Genomic DNA, 22113 nt, shown 5'->3' on the forward strand with positions numbered 1-22113 from the left:
CCACACTAATCCCACCCCCCCACACTAATCCCACCGCCCCACTCCCCCCCCCACACTAATCCCACCGCCCCCCCCACACTAATTTCACCGCCCCACTCCACCCCCCACACTAATCCCACCGCCCCCCCACTAATCCCACTGCCTCACTCCCCCCCCCACACTAATCCCACCCCCCCACACTAATCCCACCGCCCCACTCCCCCCCACACTAATCCCACCGCCCCCCCACACTAATTTCACCGCCCCACTCCACCCCCCACACTAATCCCACCGCCCCCCCACTAATCCCACTGCCTCACTCCCCCCCCCACACTAATCCCACCGCCCCACTCACCCCCCACATTAATCCCACCGCCCCACTCCCCCCCACACTAATCCCACCGCCCCACCCCCCCCACACTAATCCCACCGCCCCCCCACACTAATCTCACCGCCCCACTCCCCCCCCACACTAATCCCACCGCCCCCCCACACTAATCCCACTCCCCCCCACACTAATCCCACCGCCCCACTCCCCCCCCACACTAATCCCACCGCCCCACTCCCCCCCCACACTAATCCCACCGCCCCCCCCACACTAATCCCACTCCCCCCCCACACTAATCCCACCGCCCCCCCACACTAATCCCACCGCCCCACCCCCCCCACATTAATCCCACCACCCCACTCCCCCCCACACTAATCCCACCGCCCCCCCACATTAATCCCACCGCCCCCCCCCCACACTAATCCCACCGCCCCACTCCCCCCCCCCACACTAATCCCACCGCCCCACTCCCCCCCCACACTAATCCCACCGCCCCCCCCACACTAATCCCACTCCCCCCCACACTAATCCCACCGCCCCCCCACATTAATCCCACCGCCCCCCCCACACTAATCCCACCGCCCCACTCCCCCCCCACACTAATCCCACCGCCCCACTCCCCCCCCACACTAATCCCACCGCCCCCCCCCACACTAATCCCACCGCCGCACTCCCCCCACACTAATCCCACCGCCCCACTCCCCCCCCACACTAATCCCACCGCCGCACTCTCCCCCCACACTAATCCCACCGCCCCACTCCCCCCCCACACTAATCCCACCGCCCCACTCCCCCCCCCACACTAATCCCACCGCCCCACTCCCCCCCACACTAATCCCCCCCCCACACTAATCCCACCGCCCCACTCCCCCCCACACTAATCCCCCCCCCACACTAATCCCACCGCCCCACTCCCCCCCACACTAATCCCCCCCCACACTAATCCCACCGCCCCACTCCCCCCCCACACTAATCCCACCGCCCCACTCTCTCCCCACTCGCCCCCCCACACTAATCCCACCGCCCCACTCCCCCCCACACTAATCCCACCGCCCCCCCACACTAATCCCACCGCCCCACTCCCCCCCACACTAATCCCACCGCCCCCCCACACTAATCCCACCGCCCCACTCCCCCCCACACTAATCCCACCGCCCCCCCACACTAATCCCACCGCCCCACTCCCCCCCACACTAATCCCACCGCCCCACTCCCCCCCACACTAATCCCACCACCCCCCCACACTAATCCCACCACCCCACTCCCCCCCACACTAATCTCACCGCCCCAGTCTCTCCCCACTCCCCCCCCACACTAATCCCACTGTTATGCAAGACATTATAGTATTTCCATTCTAAAAAACAGACCTGCATGTCGATTGAATGAATATTTTATGTAGCGAAAAAAATTTATTGATTTTATTTTCTTTTAACATTGAATGCTTCGTTTGAAATAATCTTCCGTTTCTTTGCCTCCATTGACTTTTTCTCAGCTTCATATTCTTCAGAAGGCACTTGGAAAAAAAATTGGGAACTTTTTACTCAGGAATAACATTGTTTATCTCGACGAGCTGTACGATTAATTAAAGATGAAAACTCACATTCGTGGAACATTGACTTTAACTTTAGACTTTAGTGATACTGTGCAGAATCAGGCCGTTCGGCCCACCAGCAATCTCCCTGTACACTAATACTATCCTACACACTAGGGACAATTTTCAATTTTCACCTAAGGCAATTAACCTGCAAACCTTTGGAGTGTGGGAGGAAACCGGAGCGCCCGGAGAAAACCCACGCAGGTCACAGGGGGGAGAGTACAAACTCCGTACAGACGGCGCCCGAGGTCAGACAATAGACAATAGACAATAGGTGCAGGAGGAGGCCATTTAGCCCTTTCTGGTGGGTGTAGGATAGTGTTAATGTGCGGGGATCGCTGGGGGGCACGGACTTGGTGGGCCGAAAAGGCCTGTTTCCGGCTGTATATATATGATATGATATGATATGATAATGTGATCATGGCTGATCATTCTCAATCAGTACCCCGTTCCTGCCTTCTCCCCATACCCCCTGACTCCGCTATCCTTAAGAGCTCTATCCAGCTCTCTCTTGAATGCATTCAGAGAATTGGCCTCCACTGCCTTCTGAGGCAGAGAATTCCACAGATTTACAACTCTCTGACTCAAAAAGTTTTTCATCATCTCTGTTCTAAATGGCCGACCCCTTATTCTTAAACTGTGTGGCCCCTTGTTCTGGACTCCCCCAACATTGGGAACATGTTGCCTGCCTCTAACGTGTCCAACCCCTTAATAATCTTATACGTTTCGATAAGATCTCCTCTCATCCTTCTAAATTCCAGTGTATACCAGCCTAGCCGCTCCAGTCTTTCAACATACGACAGTCCCGCCATTCCGGGAATTAACCTGGTGAACCTACGCTGCACGCCCTCAATAGCAAGAATGTCCTTCCTCATATTTGGAGACCAAAACTGCACACAGTACTCCAAGTGCGGTCTCACCAGGGCCCTGTACAACTGTAGAAGGACCTCTTTGCTCCTATACTCAACTCCTCTTGTTATGAAGGCCAACATTCCATTGGAATGGAACCCTAACCCGACCCTTCTACCCGCTGCACCTGCTGAAAGCCTGCTCCTATCTTGTTATCTCCTGGACTCATGCAATCACGCCGGCCCTTCCCAAACTCACCTGGTTTTCCGGAGAGCAGCATCTCCGGATGGGTCTGCGGGAGGCCGGAGGCCGGAGGGGAGGGGGGAGGGGTTTGGTAGGGGGGGCGTCAGGATTGTCATCATCTCCGCCGTGGTCTCCTGTGTCTGGGCAAGCTTGTCGACTGACAGTCTGGAACAGAAGGCGAAACATCTCACAGCTGCTGAAGTCACGATCTGACCGTCTCTGTCCTTCTGACCACGATAGTTTTAGAGACACAGCCCGACCAGCGATCCCCTTACAGTCACACCATCCCACGCCCACTAGGAACAATTTTCTTTTTTGCATTTACCAAGCCAATTAACCGACAAACCTGGAGTGTGGGAGGAAACGGAAGATCTCGGAGAAAACCCACGCGGGGAGAACGTACAAACTCCGTACAGACGGCGCCCGTGGTCGGGATCGAACCCGGGTCTCCGGCGCTGCATTCGCTGCAAGGCGGCAACTCTACCGCCGCGCCACCGTGACCTCCCGTGATAATCCCAGTTCTGGTGTCACTCACCACGGAAACAGCCCTTCACAAACCGGAGGTAGACACAAAATGCTGGAGTAACTCAGCAGGTCGGGCAGCATCTCGGGAGAGAAGGAATGGGTGACGTTTCGGGTCGAGACCCTTCTTCAGTCTGAAGAAGGGTCTCGACCCGAAACGTCACCCATTCCTTCTCTCCCGAGATGCTGCCCGACCTGCTGAGTTACTCCAGCACTTTGGGAATAAATACCTCTGATGCATTTTATCAGGACGCATTGCAGCACGGTTTATACACTGGGATCAGCCAATCATCCCTGTCCCGCCTGCAATTGGTCCAAAACGCCGCAGCGAGACTCCTGACGGGCGCCCGTAAAAGGGACCACATCACCCCGATTCTGGCCTCTCTCCACTGGCTCCCAGTACGGTACAGAATCAACTTCAAGCTCCTCCTGTTCACATACAAAGCCCTAAATGGGCTTGCCCCCCCCCCCCCCCCATATCAAACATCTTCTAACCCACCACTCTATCTCCAGGTCCCTCAGGTCGGCCGACTTGGGGCTACTCACTATCCCGCGGTCTAGGCTTAAGCTCAGGGGTGACCGCGCTTTTGCGGTTGCAGCTCCTGGACTGTGGAACAGCATCCCTCTCCCCATCAGAACTGCCCCCTCCATCCACTCCTTTAAGTCCAGGCTCAAAACCTATTTCTATTCCCTAACGTTTGAGGCCCTCTGAGGGGGCGCTGTGAACTGTTTATGTATGTGCTGTTATGTTTGTGTGCCATTGTATGTCCGTTCTCAGTACCTGCACTGCTGTACAGCACTTTGGTCAACGTGGGTTGTTTTTAAATGTGCTGTACAAATAAAATTGACTTGACTTGACGGTTTGGAAACAGCTCCATCCAAGACCACGAGAAATTTGTGGACGCAGCCCAAACCAACCTCCCTTCCACCGACTCCATCTACACCTCACGCTGCCTCGGCAAGGCCAGCAGCATCATCAAGGACCAATCTCACCCCCGGCCACTCCCTCTTCTCCCCTCTCCCATCGGGGCAAGAGGTACAGAAGTGTGGAGACGCACACCTCCAGATTCAGGGGCAGTTTCTTCCCGGCTGTTATCAGGCAACTGAACCATCCCACTACAACCAGGGTCGACTGGGCTTGTATTCACTGGAATTTAGAAGGATGAAAGGGGATCTTATGGAAACAAATACAATTCTTAAGGGATTGGACAGGCTAGACACAGGAAAAATGTTCCCCATGTTGGGGGAGTCCAGAACCAGGGGCCACACAATTTAAGAATAAGGGGTAGGCCATTTAGGACCGAGATGAGGTAAAACTTTTTCACCCAGAGAGTTGTGAATCTGTGCAAATTCTGCGACAGAGGGCAGTGGAGGCCAATTCTCTGGATGCTTTCAAAAGAGAGTTAGAGTTAGCTCTTGGGGCTAACAGAATCAAGGGATATGGGGAGAAATCAGGAACGGGGTACTGATTTTAGATGATCAGCCATGATCGTATTGGTGCTAGCTCGAATGGCCGAATGGCCTACTCCTGCACCTATTTTTCTATGTTTCTATTATGGGGAGAAGGCAGGAGAATGGGGTTGTGAGGGAAAGATAGATCAGCCATAATCGAATGGTGGAACAGACTTGATGGGCCAAATGGCCTAAATATGCTCCTATGTGTTATGGCCTTATGGTCTAACCCTTTGCCAACCATGTACCTGTCCACATGGAATTTAGAAGATTGAGGGGGGATCTTATAGAAACTTACAAAATTCTTAAGGGGTTGGACAGGCTAGATGCAGGAAGATTGTTCCCAATGTTGGGGAAGTCCAGAACCAGGGGTCACAGTTTAAGGATAAGGGGGAAGTCTTTTAGGACCGAGATGAGAACGTTTTTTTTCACACAGAGAGTGGTGAGTCTGTGGAATTCTCTGCCACAGAAGGTAGTTGAGGCCAGTTCATTGGCTATATTTAAGAGGGAGTTAGATGTGGCCCTTGTGGCTAAAGGGATCAGGGGGTATGGAGAGAAGGCAGGTATGGGATACTGAGTTGGATGATCAGCCATGATCATATTGAATGGCGGTGCGTACAGGCTCGAAGGGCCGAATGGCCTACTCCTGCACCTATTTTCTATGTTTCTATGTCTTTTAAGTGTTGTTATAATACCGTTATGATAGGTTTAGGGTCATGCAAAAGTTTTAATAGGAACCTGAGGGGCAACCTTTTCAGATGGTGGTGGGTGTATGGAATAAGCTACCTAATAGATACACAGATACATAGACACTAATCAGTACCCCGTGCCTGCCTTCTCCCCACATCCCTTCATTCCGCTAGCCCTAAGAGCTCTATCTAACTCTCTCTTGAAAGCATCCAGTGAATTGGCCTCCACTGCCTTCTGAGGCAAAGAATTCCACAGACTCACAACTCTCTGGGTGAAAAAGTTTTTCCTCGTCTCAGTTCTAAAGGACCTACCCTTTATTCTTAAACTGTGTGACCCCTGGTTCTGGACTCCCCCAACATTTGGGAACATGTTTCCTGCATCTAGCCTGTCCAATCCCTTAATAATTTTATATGTTTCTATAAGATCCCCTCTCATCCTTCTAAATTCCAGTGTGTACAAGCCCAGTCGCTCCAGTCTTTCAACATATGACAGTCCCGCCATTTCGGGAATTAACCTGGTAAACCTACGCTGCACGCCCTCAATAGCAAGAATATCCTTCCTCAAATTTGGAGACCAAAACTGCACACAGTACTCCAGGTGCGGTCTCACTAGGGCCCTGTACAACTGCAGAAGGACCTCTTTGCTTCTATACTCAACTCTTGTTATGAAGGCCAACATGCCATTGGCTTTCTTCACTGCCTGCTGTACCTGCATGCTTCCTTTCAGTGACTGATGTACAAGGAATCTCGTTGTACGTCCTCAGATCTCGTTGTACGTCCTCTTTTCGTAACCTGACACCATTCAGATAATAATCTGCCAATAGACAATGGGTGCAGGAGGAGGCCATTCGGCCCTTCGAGCCAGCACCACCATTCAATGTGATTGTGGCTGATCATTCTCAATCAGTACCCCGTTCCTGCCTTCTCCCCATACTCCCTGACTCCGCTGTCTTTAAGAACTCTGCCTAACTCTCTCTTGAAAGCATCCAGTGAATTGGCCTCCACTGCCTTCTGCGGCAGAAAATTCCACAGATTCAAAACTCTGGGTGGAAAAGTTTTCCTCATCTCCGTTCTAGATGCAGAAAGAATTACACTGTGCAGTTACATGTGTGATAACTAAAGCAGTATTGGCAGGGAGGCCTGGTCGGCACGGTGGCGCAGCGGTAGAGTTGCTGCCTTACAGCGAATGCAGCGCCAGAGACCCGGGTTCGATCCTGACTACGGGCGCCGTCTGTACGGAGTTTGTACGTTCTCCCCGTGACCTGCGTGGGTTTTCTCTGAGATCTTCGGTTTCCACCCACACCCAGACGTACAGATATGTAGGTTAATTGGCTTGTAATGAGTGTAAAATTGTCCCTAGTGCGTGTGTAGGATAGTGTTAATGTGCGGGGATCGCTGGGCGGCACGGACCCGGTGGGCTGAAGGGCCTGTTTCCGCGTTGTATCTCTAAACTAAACTAAACATTAACAGCGGCATCTCAGACCAGCTCGGTCGGGATGGGACAGTCCCACCTACTCACAGAAGGCAGCTCGTGCTGGGATAAGGGGCAGGAGGAAGCCATTCGGCCCATCAAGCCTGCTTGCCCCTGTCAGTAAGAAGATGGCTGATTCTACCTGTACCCTCAACTACTGGACACATTGCAACCCACCTCCTCGCTGAACTTTCACTACTCCCCTCACTGAAAGCATAGTTTCACACAGAGATACAGTGCAGAAACAGGCCCTTCGGCCCACCGAGTCTGTGCTGACCAGCGATCCCCGCACACTAACACAATTCACTATTTTTTACCAAAGCCGATTAACCTACAAACCCACACGTCTTTGGAGTGTGGGAGGAAACCGGGGCGCCCGGAGAAAACCCACGCAGGTCATGGAGAGAACGTACAAACTCCGTACAGACAGCGCCCGTAGTCAGGATCGAACCCGGGTCTCTGGCGCTGTGAGGCGGCAGCTCTACCGCTGCGCCACCGTGTTGCGTGGTGTTGATTGATTGAAAGATTGATGGAAACAGGCCCTTCGGCCCACCGAGTCCATGCTGACCATCGATCGCCCGTTCACGCCAGTTCTACGTTATCCCTCTTTCTCATCCACTCCCCACACACTAGGGGGCGCTATTTACAGCGGCCGATTAACACGGAAACACGCACGTCTTTGGGATGTGGGAGGAAACACACACATAGAGAAACACAGTGACACACATACAGAGATGCACACACACACACACACACACACACACAGCAGTCACACACAGACACACACAGACACACACACACACAAACACACACATACAGAGATGCACACACACACACACACACACACACAGCAGACAGACAGACACACACACACACACATACAGAGATGCACACACACACACACACAGCAGTCACACACAGGCACACACACAGACACACACACACACACACAGCAGACACACACACACACACACAGACACACACACACAGACACACACACACACACACAGACACACACACACACACACACACAGACACACACACACACAGACACACACACACACACACACACAGCAGACAGACACACACACACACACACAGACACACACACACACAGCAGTCACACACACACACAGCAGTCACACACACACACACACATACACACACACACAGCAGTCGCACACAGCAGTCACACACACATACACACACACATACACACACATACACAGATGCACAGACAGACACACACACACATGGCAGTCACACACACATACAGAGATGCACAGACACACACACACACAGAAACACACACAGACACACACATACATACACACACACACACACACACACAATCACATCGCGATGCACGGTCAGACACACATATACACACACACACACACACACACACACACACACACACACACACATACAGAGACATATGCACTCACAGACACACACACACACATACACACACGCACTCACACACACACACACACACTGCCAGAGGTCCTGATGTCACACGGGACCGGTGTAGCTGGGCGGTCGATGGTTGGCATGGACTCAGTGGGGCCGAATGGCCTGTGCCCCCCTCCCCGCCTCTCCCCACTGCTCCACTGAAGACCAGGAATCAGAAACCCACCCCGACCAGAGGGTGGGGAGAGAGGGGGGGGGTGTGTGAGGGGGGCCGGGCACCGTGTGTCCCACCTCCATCGGTCTCCCGGTCCTGATACACACTCCGGGGGAGGTGGCAGCACTCTGCAAACCGCACTCCGCCGGGCTCCTTGCCCGTGATCCAGTTTATTATACTCCTCAGCGGCCCTGTCACGTAGGCCAAGCCAACCAGGATGCCCGCTAGATGCCCCACGAACGACGACCTGCAGGGAAGAGAAGAGAAACAGCCTCTCAGTTCATCGGTACAATCTTTCAAGAGAGAGCTAGGCAGAGCGCTTAATGATAGCGGAGTCAGGGGGTATGGGGGAGAAGGCAGGAACGGGGTACTGATTGAGAATGATCAGCCATGATCACATTGAATGGCGGTGCTGGCTCGAAGGGCCGAATGGCCTCCTCCTGCACCTGTTGTCTATTGAGTGATACAGTGCAGGAAGGAACTGCAGATGCTGGTTTAAACCGAAGGTGGACACAAAATGCTGGAGTAACTCAACGGGACAGACAGCATCTCTGGACATTTCGGGTCGAGACCCTTCTTCAGACTTTCCAGAGATGCTGCCTGTCCCACAGAGTGATACAGCACGGAAACAGGCCCTTCAGCCCAACTTGCCCACACTGGCCATCATGAAAGGTCAATAGACAATAGACAATAGGTGCAGGAGGAGGCCATTCGGCCCTTCGAGCCTGTACGCACCGCCATTCAATGTGATCATGGCTGATCATTCTCAATCAGTACCCCGTTCCTGCCTTCTCCCCGTACCCCCTGACTCCGCTATCCTTAAGAGCTCTATCTAGCTCTCTCTTGAATGCATTCAGAGAATTGGCCTCCACTGCCTTCTGAGGCAGAGAATTCCACAGATTCACAACTCTCTGACTGAAAAAGTTTTTCCTCATCTCCGTTCTAAATGGCCGACCCCTTATTCTTAAACTGTGGCCCTTGTTCTGGACTCCCCCAACATTGGGAACATGATTCCTGCCTCTAACGTGTCCAACCCCTTAATAATCTTATACGTTTCGATAAGATCCTCTCACATCCTTCTAAATTCCAGTGTATGCAAGCCTAGTCGCTCCAGTCTTTCAACATATGACAGTCCCGCCATTCCGGGAATTAATCTAGTAAACCTACGCTGCACGCCCTCAATAGCAAGAATATCCTTCTTCAAATTTGGAGACCAAAACTGCACACAGTACTCCAGGTCCGGTCTCACTAGGGCCCTGTACAACTGCAGAAGGACCTCTTTGCTTCTATACTTAACTCCTCTTGTTATGAAGGCCAACATGCCATTGGCTTTCTTCACTGCCTGCTGTACCTGCATGCTTCCTTTCAGTGACTGATGCACTAGGACACCCAGATCTCGTTGTACGTCCCCTTTTCCTAACTTGACACCATTCAGATAATACTCTGCCTTCCTATTCTTACCACCAAAGTGGATAACCTCACACTTATCCACATTAAACTGCATCTGCCATGCATCCGCCCACTCACACAACCTGTCCAAGTCACCCTGCAACCTCATAGCATCTTCCTCACAGTTCACACTGCCACCCAGCTTTGTATCATCTGCAAATTTGCTAATGGTACTTTTAATCCCTTCATCCAGGTCACCTATTCCTTCTCTCCACAGATGCTGTCTGACCCGCTGAGTAACTCCAGCTTTTTGTGCCCACCTTCGGTTTAAACCAGCATCTGCAGTTCCTTCTTACACATGTCCCATCTACACTAGTCCCACCTGCCCGCGTTTGGCCCATCTCCCTCCAAACCCGTCCTATCCATGTACCTGTCTAACTGTTTCTTAAACTTTGCGATAGTCCCTGCCTCAACTATCTCCTCCGGCAGCTCGTTCCATACACCCACCACCCTCTGTGTGGAAAAGTTACCCCTCAGATTCCTATTAAATCTTTTCCCCTTCACCTTGAATCTATGTCCTCTGGTCCTCGATTCACCTACTCTGGGCAAGAGACTGTCTATTCCTCTCATGATTTTGTTCATCTCTATAAGATCACCCCTCATCCTCCTGCGCTCCAAGGAATAGAGTCCCAGCCTGCTCAACCTCTCCCTGGAGCTCAGGCCCCTCTAGTCATGGATTTTAAACCTATGCCCTCTGATTCCCAATTCCCCTATTCTGGACAAGAGACTGTGTGTTTGCCCGATCTATACTTTACCTGACTTGTACATCTCTGAACAACTCCCTCCCCTCCCCCCTCACCTTAAACAGGTGTGCAATATGGTAGAAGGGAACTACAGATGCTGGTTTAAACCAAATTAGACACAAAAAGATGGAGTAACTCAGCGGGTCAGGCAGCATCTCTGGAGAGAAGGAATAGGTGACGTTTCGGGTCGAGACCCTTCTTCAAACGTTGGGAGTCTGAAGAAGGGTCTCGACCTGAAACGTCACCTATTCCTTTTCACCGGAGATGCTGCCTGACCCGCTGAGTTACTCCGGCTTCTTGTGTCTACCTTCCATCTTCACGTAAAGGTACAGAAGTGTGGAAACGCACACCTCCAGATTCAGGGGCAGTTTCTTCCCGGCTGTTATCAGGCAACTGAACCATCCCACCACAACCAGAGAGCAGTGCTGAACTACTATCTACCTCATTGGAGACCCTCGGACTATCCTCGATCGGACTTGCCTTGCACTGAACGTTATTCCCTTAGCATGTTGATTCTTAGTTAGTGCGGGTGTCAGAGGTTGTGGGGAGAAGGCAGGAGAATGGGGTTGGAAGCAAAGATACTAGAGGAGCAGGATGGACCACTCCGTCATAATCGCCTGTACTGAAGTGTAGTACGCCAAGGAGCGTAACGTCCGCCATTTTAGTAAGCAAAACCCGCCTCTTGCAGTGTGATCAGTGTTGTGGGGGAATGGTATGTGTGATGGTACCATTAAAACGCAGAATATATCTCATCTATCAACTCACAGATTTGTGTTATTTTTCTTTTTAAATGTTTCTGCAAGTTTCCGCCTACTAAAATGGCCGCCGTGACGCACTACGGTTTTTAGGGTCGTGTGGTCTATCTGGCTCCTCTAGTATCTTTGGTTTTAGGGTCGAGTGGTCTATCTTGCTCCTCTAGTATCTTTGGTTTTTAGGGTCGAGTGGTCTATCTTGCTCCTCCAGTACCTTTGGTTTTAGGGTCGAGTGGTCTATCTGGCTCCTCTAGTATCTTTGGTTTTTAGGGTCGAGTGGTCTATCTTGCTCCTCTAGTGCCTTTGGTTTTTAGGGTCGAGTGGTCTATCTGGCTCCTCTAGTATCTTTGGTTTTTAGGGTCGAGTGGTCTATCTGGCTCCTCTAGTATCTTTGGTTTTTAGGGTCGAGTGGTCTATCTTGCTCCTCTAGTATCTTTGGTTAGGAGGGAGAGATAGATCAGCCACGATTGAATGGCGGGGTAGACTTGATGGGACGAATGGCCTGATTCTGCTCCTATTCCTTATGACCTGATGTATCTGCGCACTGTGGACCAAAGGTGCTAGAGGAGCAAGATAAACCACTCGACCCTAAACACCAAAGATACTAGAGGAGCAAGATAGACCACACGACCCTAAACACCAAAGATACTAGAGGAGCAAGATAGACCACACGACCCTAAACACCAAAGATACTAGAGGAGCAAGATAGACCACACGACCCTAAAAACCAAAGATACTAGAGGAGCAAGATAGACCACTCGACCCTAAAACCGTAGTGCGTCACGGCGGCCATTTTAGTCGGCGGAAACTTGCAGAAACACTTAAAAAGAAAAATGACACAAATCTGTGAGTTGATAGATGAGATATATTCTGCGTTTTTATGGTACCATCACACATACTGTTCCCCCACAAACACTGATCACACTGCGAGAGGCGGGGTTTTGCTTACTAAAATGGCGGCCGTCACGCTCCTTGGCGTACTACACTTCAGAATGGGTGGTTTCGACGGAGTGGTCCATCTTGCTCCTCTAGTATCTTTGCTGTGGACGGCTCGATTGTAATCGTTCCGCTGACCGGTTAGCACGTCGCGATGGCTTTCCGCTGTACCTCGCTCGGCAACACGTGATCGGTGAACTGAACTGGGGCTGCGACGGTGCGACGGTGCGACGGGGGCGACGGGGCGGCGGGGCTCACCGTGGGGAGAGGAGGTGGATGAGGACCAGCTCCGCCCAGCAGGCGTCTCGCTTTTTGATGTGGAAGGGTCCCGGGATGCTCCCATCGGAGCTGTGCCCGTTGTTGATCACCTTCAGGGCAAAGAGAATCCCTACGGGCGAGAGCAGGGCTAGCGAGACTCAGCGCAACGATCGCTGCTCGTTAACGGGCCCCCCCACCCTCCCTGTCCCCACCCTCCCTCTTCCCCCTCCCTCTCTCTCTCTCTCTCTCTGCCTCTCTCCCACCCTGCCTCCCACCCTCTTCTCCCCTCTTCCCCATCCTCTCTCTCTCTCTGCCTCTCTCCCACCCTCCCTCCCACCCTCTACCCCCTTCCCCTCACCCCACCCTTCCTCTCCCCCTCCCCCTCCCTATCCCTCTCTCCCTCTCTCTCCCTCCCCCTCCCTCTTCCCCTATCTCTCCCTCTCTCTCTCCCTCCATCCCTCCATCCCTCTCTCTCCCTCTCTCCCTCCCTCTCCCTCCTTCCCTCTCTCCCCCTCCCTCTCCCTCCCCCTCCCTCTTCCCCCTCTTCCTCTCCCTCCCTCTCCCCTCCCTCTCCTCTCTCCCTCTCTCTCCCTCCATCCATCCATCTTTCCCCTCCCTCTCTCTGCCTCTCTCTACCTCTCCCTATCTCTCTCCCTCCATCCCTCTCTCTCCCTCCATCCCTCTCTCTCCCCTCCATCCATCTCTCTCTCTCCCCTCCCTCTTCCTCTCCCTCCCTCTCCCCTCCCCCTGCTCGGTGGCGCCCCCTACCTGAGAAGCCGACGGCACAGTCGAGGTTGAACCTGTCGGAGAGGAGACAGGAGAGAGCGGCCTTGATCAGGAGGTAGGTGAGGCCTGTGAGTAGGCCGAAGGAGCAGATGGAGAAGGTGAAGCGGGCGCTGCCAATGCGCCGCTCCAGGCGGCTGCCCTTCCACACCAGAGACGCCATGTTGAAGCCCAGGTGGTCGAGGTCGATGTGGTGGAGGGGCGCCAGGGCCAGGCGCTGCCACTCGTGCCCGTACAGCGTGGTGGAGACGCTCAGGCAAACCTCGCCCACCCCCATCTCGGGCGACAGGAAGATGAACATGTTGAGGATGATGATGGCCAGTGTGACCGGGGGGATGCCCTTGGTCTCAACGAACAACAGGATCAGGAAGATAATGTAGCTGCCCTAACAGGTCCTCCATCGGTCATGTTCTATCCTCTCTCTCTCTCTCTCTCTGCCCTCAGCAACGCTCAGCAAAGGGCAACACACCTGCCAAAGCACATGGGGGATCAATAGACAACAGACAACAGGTGCGGGAGGAGGCCATTCGGCCCTTCGAGCCTGTACGCACCGCCATTCAATGTGATCATGGCTGAACATTCTCAATCAGTACCCGTTCCTGCCTTCTCCCCGTACCCCCTGACTCCACTATCTTTAAGAGCTCTATCCAGCTCTCTCTTGAATGTATTCAGAGAATTCTCAATCAGTACCCCGTTCCTGCCCTCTCCCCATACCCCCTGACTCCGCTATCCTTAAGAGCTCTATCTAGCTCTCTCTTGAATGCATTCAGAGAATTGGCCTCCACTGCCTTCTGAGGCAGAGAATTCCATAGACTCACAACTCTCTGACTGAAAAAGTTTTTCCTCATCTCCGTTCTAAATGGCCTACCCCTTATTCTTAAACTGTGGCCCCTGGTTCTGGACTCCCCCAACATTGGGAACATGTTTCCGGCCTCTAACGTGTCCAACCCCTTAATAATCTTATACGTTTCCATAAGATCCCCTCTCATCCTTCTAAATTCCAGTGTATACAAGCCTAGTCGCTCCAGTCAATAGACAATAGACAATAGGTGCAGGAGGAGGCCATTCGGCCCTTCAAGCCTGTACGCACCGCCATTCAATGTGATCATGGCTGATCATTCTCAATCAGTACCCCGTTCCTGCCTTTTTAGATTTTTTTTTTAGATTTAGAGATACAGCGCGGAAACAGGCCCTTTGACCCACCGAGTCCGCGCCGCCCAGCAATCCCCGCACATTAACACTATCCTACACACACTAGGGACAATTTTTACATTTGCCCAGCCAATTAACCTACAAACCTGCACGTCTTTGGAGTGTGGGAGGAAACCGAAGATCTCGGAGAAAACCCACGCAGGTCACGGGGAGAACGTACAAACTCCGTACAGACGGCGCCCGTAGTCGGGATCGAACCTGAGTCTCCGGCGCTGCATTCGCTGTAAGGCAGCAACTCTACCGCTGCACCACTGTGCCGCCTTCTCCCCATACCCCCTGACTCCGCTATCCTTAAGAGCTCTATCTAGCTCTCTCTTGAATGCATTCAGAGAATTGGCCTCCACTGCCTTCTGAGGCAGAGAATTCCACAGATTCACAACTCTCTGACTGAAAGTTGATTCTTCTAGCTCCTGGAGCTCCATCTAACTCTCTCTTTTAAATTCTCTCTAAAATAGACACGAAATGCTGGAGTAACTCAACGGGAACAGGCAGGAACAGAGAGTTAGATTTAGCTCATGGGGCTAACGGAATCAAAGGATATGGGGAGAAAGCAGGAACGGGGTACCGATCGAGGATGATCAACCATGATCAGCCTATCTAACTCTCTCTTAAATCCATCCAGTGATTGGCCTCCACTGCCCTCTGTGGCGGAGAATTCCACACATTCACAACCCTCTGGGTGAAAAAGGTTTTTTCTCACCTCGGTTTTAAATGGCCTCCCCTTTATTCTTAGACTGTGTGTATGGCCCCTGGTTCTGGACTCGCCCAACATTGGAACATTTTTCTGCATCTAGCTTGTCCAGTCCTTTTATAATTGCACACGATTCTATAAGATCCCCTCTCATCCTTCTAAACTCCAGTGAATTCATAGTCTCTCTTCCCCTCTCTCTCCCTTCCTAGTCCCCACTCTCCCATAGAAACATAGAAAATAGGTGCAGGAGTAAGCCATTCGGCCCTTCGAGCCTGTACGCACCGCCACTCAATATGATCATGGCTGAACATCCAACTCAGTATCCCGTACCTGCCTTCTCTCCATACCCCCTGATCCCTTTAGCCACAAGGGCCACATCTAACTCCCTCTTAAATATAGTCAATGAACTGGCCTCAACTACCTTCTGTGGCAGAGAATTCCACAGATTCACCACTCTCTGTGTGAAGAAATGTGCCATCGATCCCCATTCTCCTCTGCCTCTCCCCCCTGTCCTTCCCTCCCCTCTCTCTATCTCTATCCCTTCCTAAACCTGTCCTTCACTCTCCCCTCCCTCCGCCCAGTCCATCTCAATCCCCACTCTCCTAGCCCCCCCACCCATTTCCTAGTCTCCCCCTCTCTCTCCCCCTCTCTCTCCCCCTCTCTCTCCCCCTCTCTCTCCCCCTCTCTCTCCCCCTCTCTCTCCCCTCTCTCTTCCCCTCTCTCTCCCCCCACTCCCCCTCTCTCTCCCTCTCTCTCTCCCCTGCTCTCCCTCTCTCTCCCCACCCCCTCTCTCTCCCTCCTTCCCTCTCTTCCTCCCTCTTCCCCCCTTTCTCTCCCCTTCTCTCTCCCCCGCTCCCCCTCTCTCTCCCCCTCTCTCCCCCCCGCCCCCCTCTCTCCCCCCGCTCCCCCTCTCTCTCCCCCTCTCTCCCCCCCTCTCTCTCCCCTCTCTCTCCCCCTCTCTCCCCCCCCGCCCCCCTCTCTCCCCCGCTCCCCCTCTCTCTCCCCCTCTCTCTCCCCCTCTCTCTCCCCCTCTCTCTCCCCCTCTCTCTCCCCCCGCCCCGTCTCTCTCCCCCCGCTCCCCCCTCTCTCTCCTCCTATTCTTACCCAGGCCCCTCTCCTCCCCTGCTGTTGCCAACTGTCCCGTATTAGCCGGGACATCCCGCATTTTGGGTTAAATTGGTTTGTCCCGATCGGGACCGCCCTTGTCCTTTATTAGGCCCGGGGGGCACTGTAGGCCCGGACACTGTAGACCCGGACACTGTAGGCCCGGACACTGTAGGCCCGGACACTGTAGGCCTGGACACTGTAGGCCCGGACACTGTAGGCCCGGGCACTGTAGTCCCGGACACTGTAGGCCCGGACATTGTAGGCCCAGACACCGGAGGCCCGGGAGGGCGCTGTAGGCCCCGACGCTGTAGGCCCCGATAGTTTAGGTCCCGACACTCTAGGTTTCCGACATTTTAGCTCCAGACAGTGTAGGCCCGGAGGCCCGGGCGCCACCTAACGGAGGTTGCCTAGCAACCCGCCTCCCGGCCCGGGCGGCCGCCATTGGTGGAGCGGGAGCACGTGGCCGCTGGCTGGGTGAGGTCACGTGGGCGCGGGGCGGTGACGTCACCCTTTGTCCCGTATTTGGAGTGAGGAAGTTGGCAACCCCTAGTCTCCCTCACTCTCCCACTGTCCCTTGCCTGCCCCCTCTCTCCGCCCTGGACTTTGCTGGCTTTATCTTGCCCTAAACGTTGTTCCCTTTATCATGTATCTGTACACTGCGGACGGCCTGATTTTAATCGTGTGTTGTCTTTCCGCTGACCGGTTAGCGCGCAACAGAAGCTTTTTGCTGTACCTCGGCACACGGGACAATAAACTAAAACTAACTCCTCCAAGGACCCCAGGCACTGTGGGAGTGTTGAAGTTGGATTATTGGTAGCACTTAAGAATGATCTGGACAAGCACTTGAAAATGTGATCGGAGCAGAACTAGGCCATTCGGCCCATCGAGTCCACTCCGCCATTCAATCATGGCCGATCTATCTCTCTCCCTCCAAACCCCATTCTCCTGCCTTCTCCCCATAACTTTGGTTTAGACGCCAATGGACCAAACATTGTGATAAATCATTAATACGGACAACAAAAGCACAAAACGCAGGAGTTTTATAGAATTTAGTTTAGAGTTTAGAGACATAGAAACATAGAAACATAGAAAATAGGTGCAGGAGTAGGCCATTCGGCCCTTCGAGCCTGTACGCACCGCCATTCAATATGATCATGGCTGATCATCCAACTCAGTAACCTGTACCTGCCTTCTCTCCATACCCCCTGATCCCTTTAGCCACAAGGGCCACATCTAACTCCCTCTTAAATATAGCCAATGAACTGGCCTCAACTACCTTCTGTGGCAGAGAATTCCACAGACTCACCACTCTCTGTGTGAAGAAATGTTTTCTCATCTCGGTCCTAAAAGACTTCCCCCTTATCCTTAAGCTGTGACCCCTGGTTCTGGACTTCCCCAACATCTGGAACAATCTTCCCGCATCTAGCCTCTCCAACCCCTTAAGAATTTTGTACGTTTCTATAAGATCCCCCCTCAATCTTCTAAATTCCAGCGAGTACAAGCCGAGTCTATCCAGTCTTTCTTCATATGAAAGTCCTGCCATCCCAGGGATCAATCTGGTGAACCTTCTCTGTACTCCCTCTAAGGCTAGAATGTCTTTCCTCAGATTAGGAGACCAAAACTGTACACAATACTCCAGGTGTGGTCTCACCAATGCCCTGTACAACTGCAGTCGAACCTCCCTGCTCCTAAACTCAAATCCCCTCGCTCGCTATGAATGCCAACATACCATTCGCTTTCTTCACTGCCTGCTGCACCTGCACGCTTGCTTTCAATGACTGGTGTACCACGACACCCAGGCCACGTTGCATCTCCCCTTTTCCTAATTGGCCACCATTCAGGTAATTTGCCCACTCGCCCAATCTATCCAAGCCACTCTGCAGCCTCCTAGCATCCTCCTCACAGCTAACACTGCCCCCCAGCTTCGTGTCATCCGCAAACTTAGAGATGTTGCATTCAATTCCCTCGTCCAAATCATTAATATATATTGTAAATAACTGGGGTCCCAGCACTGAGCCTTGCGGTACCCCACTAGTCACTGCCTGCCATTCCGAAAAGGACCCGTTTATTCCTACTCTTTGCTTCCTGTCCGCCAACCAGTTCTCTATCCACCTCAACACTGAACCCCAATACCGTGTGCTTTAAGTTTGTACCCCAATCTCCTATGTGGGACCTTGTCGAAGGCCTTCTGAAAGTCCAGATATAACACATCGACTGGTTCTCCCTTATCCACTCTACTAGTTACATCCTCGAAAAATGCTATAAGATTCGTCAGGCATGATTTGCCTTTCATAACCGCGGAAACAGGCCCTTCGGCCCACCGGGTCCGTGCCGCCCAGCGATCCCCGTACACTAACACTATCCTACACACACTAGGGACAATTTACATCTATACCAATCCTATTAACCTACAAACCTGTACATCTTTGAAAGCTCGGTGGCACAGCGGGTAGAGCTGCTACCTATGAGACCCGGGTTCACTCCTGACTACGGGCGCCGTCTGTACGGAGTTTGTACGTTCTCCCCGTGACCTGCGTGGGTTTTCTCCGGGCGCTCCGGTTTTTCCTCCCACACTCCCAAAGACGTGCAGGTTTGCAGGTTAACTGGGTTCAGTAACAGTTGTAAATTGTCCCTAGTGTGTGTAGGATAGTGTTAGTGTGCGGGGATCGCTGGTCGGCGCGGACCCGGTGGGCCGACGAACGTGTCTCCACGCTGTATCTCTAATCCAAACTACAAAAAATGGTGAACACTGCCTGGTCCATCGAAGGAATCTACAGGAGTTGCTGCCTCAAAAATGGCCGCCAGCATTGTCAGAGGCCCACAACACCCCTGGCCACACTCCCATCTCACCCCTGACATCGGGAAGAAGGTACAGGAGCCTGAAAACTCCAGGGTAAAGGAACAGCTTCTTCCCTACAACTATCAATAGACAACAGGTGCAGGAAGAGGCCATTCGGCCCTTCGAGCCTGTACGCACCGCCATTCAATGTGATCATGGCTGATCATTCTCAATCAGTACCCCGTTCCTGCCTTCTCCCCATACCCCCTGACTCCGCTATCCTTAAGAGCTCTATCCAGCTCTCTCTTGAATGCATTCAGAGAATTGGCCCCCACTGCCTTCTGAGGCAGAGAATTCCACAGATTCACAACACGCTGACTGAAAAAGTTTTCCTCATCTCAGTTCTAAATGGCCTACCCCTTATTCTTAAACTGTGTGGCCCCTGGACTCCCCCAACATTGGGAACATGTTTCCTGCCTCTAACGTGTCCAACCCCTTAATAATCTTATACGTTTCGATAAGATCCCCTCTCATCCTTCTAAATTCCAGTGTATACAAGCCTAGTCGCTCCAGTCTTTCCACATATGACAGTCCCGCCATTCCGGGAATTAGGCTATTAAATTCAGGCTATTAAACTCTACAACACCAACTAAACAACGAACAACGGGCTGTCTTGGTTGCAACCCTAGGGAGTTATTTTGCACTAATATTGTTTTTTATCATTGAACATTAAAAAAACATTGGGGGGGGGATTTACAAGGATGTTACCAGGACTTGAGGGCCTGAGCTACAGGGAGAGGTTGAGCAGGCTGGGTCTCTATTCCTTGGAGCGCAGGAGGATGAGGGGAGATCTTATAGAGGTGTACAAAATCATGAGAGGAATAGATCGGGTAGACGCACAGAGTCTCTTGCCCAGAGTAGGGGAATCGAGGACCAGAGGACATAGGCTTAAGATGAGGGGGGAAAGATTTAAGAGGAACCTGAGGGGTAACCTTTACACAGAGAGGGTGGTGGGTGTATGGAAGGAACTGGTAGTTGAGGCTGGGACGATCGCAATGTTTTAGAAACATTTTGACAGGCACATGGATAGGACAGGTGTGGAGGGATATGGGCCGAATGCAGGTAGGTGGGACTAGTGGAGATGGGGCTTGTTGACCGGTGTGGGCAAGATTGGGCCGAAGGGCCTGTTTCCATGATTCAATGATTCTTTTTTTAATCCATTGATAAATGGATTCACGGGTCTGTTTTGCTCCTGCAAGTAAGGATTTTATTGTTCTGTTTTGGTACCGACGCCAATCAAAGGGGTAACGAAGACTTTCATCGGTCAAGGCATTGAGTACAAGAGTCAGGAGGTCACGATGCTGCTTTTATAAGACCTTGGTCAGGCTGCGTTTGGAGTATCGCGTGCAGTTCTGGGTGCCCCCTGTTACGGGAAGCACCTGGGGGCTTTGGAGAGGAGGTTGACCAGAACGTTGCCTGGATTAGAGGGTTCCAGCTGCAGGGAGAGGGTGGACAGACTTGGGTTGTTTTATCTGGAAGGCCAGAGGTTGTGGGAAGACCAGATACTGTGGATAGGCTGAGCAGCTTTAAATACCTGGGAGTCCACATCACAGAGGATCTGACATTTTCCAATGTTCTATAGATTCAGGATCAGTTCCTGTGGATTGGAGGGTAGCTAATGTTGTCCCATTTTTTAAGAAAGGAGGGAGAGAGAAAACGGGAAATTATAGACCAGTTAGTCTGACATCAGTGGTGGGGAAGATGCTGGAGTCAATTATAAAAGACGAAATTGCGGAGCATTTGGATAGCAGTAACAGGATCGTTACTGGATCAGCATGGATTTACGAAGGAGAAATCATGCTTGACTAATCTTCTGGAATTCTTTGAGGATGTGACTAGGAAAATTGACAGGGGAGAGCCAGTGGATGTGGTGTACCTTGACTTTCAGAAAGCCTTCGACAAGGTCCCACATAGGAGATTAGTGGGCAAAATTAGAGCACATGGTATTGGAGGTAGGGTACTGACATGGATAGAAAGTTGGTTGACAGACAGAAAGCAAAGAGTGGGGATAAATGGGTCCCTTTCAGAATGGCAGGCAGTGACTAGTGGGGTACCGCAAGGCTCGGTGCTGGGACCGCAGCTATTTACAATATACATTAATGACTTGGATGAAGGGATTAAAAGTACCATTAGCAAATTTGCCGATGATACAAAGCTGGGTGGCAGTGTGAACTGTGAGGAAGATGCTATGAGGTTGCAGGGTGACTTGGACAGGTTGTGTGAGTGGGCGGATGCATGGCAGATGCAGTTTAATGTGGATAAGTGTAAGGTTATCCACTTTGGTGGTAAGAATAGGAAGGCAGATTATTATCTGAATGGTGTCAAGTTAGGAAAAGGGGACGTACAACGTGATCTGGGTGTCCTAGTGCATCAGTCACTGAAAGGAAGCATGCATGTACAGCAGGCAGTGAAGAAGGCCAATGGAATGTTGGCCTTCATAACAAGAGGAGTTGAGTATAGGAGCAAAGAGGTCCTTCTGCAGTTGTACAGGGCCCTAGTGAGACCGCACCTGGAGTACTGTGTGCAGTTTTGGTCTCCAAATTTGAGGAAGGATATTCTTGCTATTGAGGGCGTGCAGCGTAGGTTTAC

The 22113-nt window shown here is 52.3% G+C and overlaps 1 pseudogene; it reads right to left on the reverse strand.

Moving 5' to 3' along the window:
- Positions 1-3108: 3108 nt before the first annotated feature.
- On the reverse strand, positions 3109-14076 carry LOC144609228 (rhomboid-related protein 4-like; annotated as a pseudogene).
- Between the last annotated feature and the right edge of the window lie 8037 nt (positions 14077-22113).

This window comes from Rhinoraja longicauda, chromosome 34 (assembly GCF_053455715.1).
Source record: "Rhinoraja longicauda isolate Sanriku21f chromosome 34, sRhiLon1.1, whole genome shotgun sequence".
Lineage (NCBI taxonomy): Eukaryota > Metazoa > Chordata > Chondrichthyes > Rajiformes > Arhynchobatidae > Rhinoraja > Rhinoraja longicauda.